The sequence below is a fragment of the Grammomys surdaster genome, unplaced genomic scaffold (genome assembly GCF_004785775.1).
Source record: "Grammomys surdaster isolate TR1022 unplaced genomic scaffold, NIH_TR_1.0 123465, whole genome shotgun sequence".
Taxonomy (NCBI): domain Eukaryota; kingdom Metazoa; phylum Chordata; class Mammalia; order Rodentia; family Muridae; genus Grammomys; species Grammomys surdaster.
The window spans coordinates 3,334-6,423 of record NW_021618704.1 but is presented as its reverse complement, the minus strand read 5'-3'; the positions used below and the strand labels follow the sequence as shown (position 1 = coordinate 6,423).

The following is a 3,090-nucleotide window of genomic DNA, read 5'->3' as shown; positions in this document are numbered from 1 at the left end:
CATATCTGCAGACATCAAACCCAACACTGCTGCCATGATCAAGAGGCACTTGCTGACAGGAACCTAGTGTGGTGGTTCCTTGGGAGGTCTGGCCAGAAACAGACCAATGCATATGTGGATTCTTGGAGGGAACCATCAGAGCTCAGGGAACCTGGTGGCAGAGCTGGCAGAAGGACTGGAAGAGCAGAGGGGTACTACAACCCCATTGGAGAAACAACATAGGCTGGTCTGACCACCCAGTGCTCCCAGAGTCTAGACCACCAACCAAGGAGTGTACCTGGAGGTATCCATGACTCCAAATATATATGTAGCAGATGATAGCCTTGCCTAACAACAATGGGAAGAGGAGGCCCTAGATCCTGGGCAGATTTGATGCTCCAGTGTATGGGGATGCTGGAACAGTGGGACAGAAGAGTATGAGTGGATGTGGAAGTACTCTGATACAAGTAAAGGGGGTAGGAAGGGCGGATGTAGCATGAGGGGTTGGTAGAGTGGTAAATGGAAAGTGGGGTATCATTTGAGATGTAAATGAATGGAATAATTAATATAAAACATAATAAAAGAGACAGAAAAAAGTAAAACAAAAAGATGGATAACATTAAGGAAGTAAGGAAACCCTCTACGGACTAGAATAAAACAAGAAACAAATTTTTTCTATACACTCCTAACCAGAACACAGTTTACTGACATCACCACATTAGCCCATAGGGACTTATATTGGATACCAGATTTACAGAATTATAAAAAGATAAATCCCTCATATTCAATCAATATAGTTTGTGGTAAATTGTTACAGGAGGAATAGAAATATAATACTGTGGGTTTTTTTTCTACAGTTTGGTGTATAGAACTTTTACACCAAAAGTCATAAGAGGCATTGAACACATTATTTTTTACTGGGCTCTATAAAATTTTTCTTCAATATATCAGGCACACCAGTTCTGAAGCAGAAGGAGGATGCATGCATGTCCAGGGCTGTGTCCTGTACACATTTGTTTAAACGCTCAAGGAGGTTTGTGTAGGAGATTAAAGCACCGTGGTGGGAAGGCTAGTATAATGGTGTTGACAGTAATAAACTGCCAGGTCTTCAGCCTGCACACTGCTGATGGTCAGAGTGAAATCTGTCCCAGATCCACTGCCTATGAAGTGACCAGGGACCCCAGATTCCCTCGTAGATGTAAAGTATATGAGCAGACTGTCCTGGTTTCTGCTGGTACCAGGCCAAATAGTTCTTTCCACTCCAAAAAAGACTCTGACTGGACTTGCAGCTCATAGGGACCTTCTCTCCTGCTGACACAGCCAGGGAGGATGGAGATTGAGTCATCACAGTGTCCCCACTGGTACCTGCAATAATGAATAGACAGTGGACACACATACATATACAAACATAGATAATAATAACAGTTGAAATTTGTCATTTAAATGTCCTTATAATGTCATAGTGTTAGAACATTATTATGCAAGAAATATTGCACACTGGCACATATTGCAAATTTCTTATACAAAGATGAAACTTTGAAAATATTTAAATACTTTAAATTTCTCACCGGATACCCAGAGCAGCAGAAACATGAGGACCTGGGTCTGTGATTCCATCTTGCTTCCCCTGCCTGTTTGATGCAGTTCAGCCACAATGCAAAGGCCTGCTTTATAAATTCTGAGCAGCTGAGCTGGGCTGGACAGGAGGAAACCATGCAAAGTAGACAGAAAATGGGAAACAAATGCCTGGGCAGTGAACAAGAGTGGCTGGTGTCAATCAACAGGCAAAAATGCCAACAGAAAAAACATCAGAAAACACTGAAAGTGATTGGCCACTCATAGCCAACAGAAATCTACTACAGGATCTAATAGGATTGGGTTAAGATCCAAGACATATTTAAATCAGGTGACTTTGTAGAAATTTTAGGAGACCTATCTCAGATTGACAATTCTAGATAAGATATGCTGAGAAAATCACACGGACACAAGAAAGAAACAGAGTGGAAAATAAAATTTTCCTATGAAAGATACTGATTGATAGGAATGGAAAGAGGAAAGTCAAAAAATATTGAAGCTAAATTTGTTCATTGTCTCCCATCTCCCAATCCACTCTTATAATGAGAACATGAACAGTGCCTCAGATATTAGGGCCCCAACTTCCAAAATAAACATGGGACAGAGATGAAAAAAAATTAGCTGTGGGGAAATCTGGGGGACATTAACTTGGCCTAGGATCAGTGAAGATTTAATCTCAAAGTAAAGACAAACCCAATGGAAACTACCAATCATGTTTTCCACAACTTCAGGGAATTTAAAGAGGGTTCTAACCTTAGAGAAATGGCAGAGAATAAAACAAACCAGGTTTCTTCACCTCATCATGCCTGGAAACCAGCAATACCAAAAGGTTTATTCCACAAAAGCATATTTAGAGAAGTCTAGAAATTAACAGTATTAAAACTGGCTAAATATGGTCTTCCTTACTCTTCAAAAATTCTCCAGAAGGGGGCACAACCGCCCTAAATCAAATAATGAATTTACAGAGACCAATAGGCCATAACATCAGCGATTGTTTACATTCAAAGAAAAAATGTCTTTTGTGTGAAGGAAGATCAATAGAAATAATAGACATGAAATAACCACCTGAATTCAGGTTAGTGAATTATGACAGTATATATGAGATGAATTATAAATCTAGTATTATGTGTAACATACAAGAAACAGAATAGTAAACAAACTATCATGACAAAGAGCCCCAGAACTGGAGAGACAGAAGCAAGAGAACCATAAGATTACAGCCAGCCTTGGTTACATAAATTCTAGGCCAGTCTAATGTATGCATGGAGACAAGATTTCCAGATGTATATCATTTATCAACAGATTACAAGTCAGCTCATGGTATTTTATATCCAAAGTAAATAATTCACCTGATATTAATGTGCTAACATGAAACCAGAATATTATTGAAATTAAATATGCATTTAATCAATATGCATTTTCTTCTGTTTTGACTTAAATATATAATTTTATAATTTTTCAGGTATAAAACATTAAATAATTTGTGATAAGCATGTTCAGATCTCATTCATAAACCACTAACATACAAACTTAACA

General features: G+C 38.5%; 1 pseudogene; it reads right to left on the bottom strand.

Annotated features, from left to right (window-relative positions):
• Positions 1-1,026: 1,026 nt before the first annotated feature.
• On the bottom strand, positions 1,027-1,675 carry LOC114636313 (annotated as a pseudogene).
• Positions 1,676-3,090: the final 1,415 nt, after the last annotated feature.